The sequence below is a fragment of the Meriones unguiculatus genome, assembly GCF_030254825.1.
Source record: "Meriones unguiculatus strain TT.TT164.6M chromosome Y unlocalized genomic scaffold, Bangor_MerUng_6.1 ChrY_unordered_Scaffold_42, whole genome shotgun sequence".
NCBI lineage: Eukaryota > Metazoa > Chordata > Mammalia > Rodentia > Muridae > Meriones > Meriones unguiculatus.
In genome coordinates this window covers 1,706,463-1,708,603 of record NW_026843713.1, presented here as the reverse complement: position 1 = coordinate 1,708,603, position 2,141 = coordinate 1,706,463, and positions in this window count along the sequence as shown.

The window sequence follows — 2,141 nt, the reverse complement described above, 5'->3', positions numbered from 1 at the left end:
ATCACAATACTAGAATGACATCACAATACTATTATTTCATCACAAAGCTTTGATGACAATACAGTCCTATTATGATATCAATATGGTATTATGACACCACAATACTACAGTGATATCACAATGCTCTCATGAAATCAGATTGATATTACGATATCACAACATTTTTTTTTTATTTTTTATTTTTTTATCAGTTACATTTTATTAACTCTGTATCCCAGCCGTGTCCCGATCCCTCATTCCCTCCCAGTCCCTCCCTCCCTCCCTCATCTCCACCGTGCCCCTTTCCAAGTCCACTAATAGGGGGGACCTCCTCCCCATTCATCTGATCCTGTTTTATCAGGTATCTTCAGGACTGGCTGCAAAGCCCTCCTCTGTGCCTAACAGGACTGCTCCTCCCTTCAGGGGTGGGGAGACCAAAGAGCCAGTCATTGAGTTCCTGTTAGAAATAGTCCCTGTTCCCCTCACTTTGGGAAACCAATTGGTTACTGAGCTACCACAGGCTACATCTGAGTGGAGGTTCTAGGTTATATCCATACATGGTCCTTGGTTGAATGTCAGTCTCAGAAAAGACCCTGTATATCACAACATTTTTATGACACCACAATTGTATGACATTACAATGCTATGATGATATCACAATGGTTTTATGATATTGCCATGTTATTATATCACAATGCAATGATGACATCAAAATGGTGTTATGATATGACAATTGTATCATATTACAATGCTATGATAACATGGCATTGGTATTATGACATCAAAATTTTATTATGCCATCCCAATGACAATAAGACATCACATTGCTGTCATGAGATCCCAATGCAATTATAACATTACAATGACATGACATTACAGTGGTTTTATGCCATCATAATGTTATTATGATATCACATTGGTATAATTATATCACATTAGTATCATGATATCCCAATGGTTTTATGATTTCATAATGGAATTATGACATCACATTAGTATTATGACATACCAATGGAATTATGATTTCACCATGGTATTATAACATCACAATGTTCTTATGATATCACAATGCTATTATGATACTAAAACTTTAAGGATTATGAACTAAAGAAAATTGGGACCAGGGCTGGAGGGGCAGCTCAGAGGGACAGAGCATTGTTTACGCTTACAGATGTTCTTTTTCAATTCCCAGCAAGCACACTGTGGCTCACAAACATCTATAATGAGATCTGGTGCCCTCTTTGGGCATGCCTGCAGAACACTGTATATACAATTATATAAACTTATATAAACATATAAATATATATATGTAATATATATATGTATATAAGTAAATAAATGATTGGTATAAACTTCTTTTGGAATCTCTACAATGTACATTTGTCCATTAAAGTGCTGATTTCTGTCCCCAACTCTCTGGTTTCAATCCAGAAATTGTACTGTGATGCTTATTCTATGAATCACTAATCTCAAGTTTATGTGAATATGCCACTATTTATTCTCTGTATTTTCAATAAAACAACCAGCTACAATGCTGAGGAATAGGAAGGATAGGACCGGACATCCTTGTCCATAGTAGGAGGAAGAGGAAGGAAGCAGAGGAGGACAGGTAGAAAATCAGGAGGAGAGGTCTTGGAACCATGTGGAGAGATGGACCTTACCTAAGATATGACTAAAAGTATATATAATGAGTGAAATCTGAATGGTAGATATCTCTGCAGTCTTGGAGGTTTAGGGTAAAATAACTATTGCCAAGCATTGTGCTCTAGGTTAATTAAATAAATCCCAGTCTCTGTGTCATGATTGGGGTATAGAGCTGGTTTAGGAATAACAGCTGCTTAACTAAAAGATATTTCAATAGTAAATATTAATAACTATCAACAAATGACACCCAGCTAATCTAACTGTACAATAAATGGCCACCAAATAATCTAAGTATCCATATCCTTTAAATCATAATTTAACATAATTTGGTGGGGGGAATAAGCTTGCAGTAATTCAACCCCAATAACCCAAACTTAAAACCTAATAACTCCCAGGTAAATTACTGTCTCTTTATGAGAAACTCTTAAGCAGGCCCAGGAGAAAAGACAGCCTATTGTGAACAGACCTGAGACTTAACATCACAAAACTGGCAGCTACTACAGTCAAACAGGAGGATA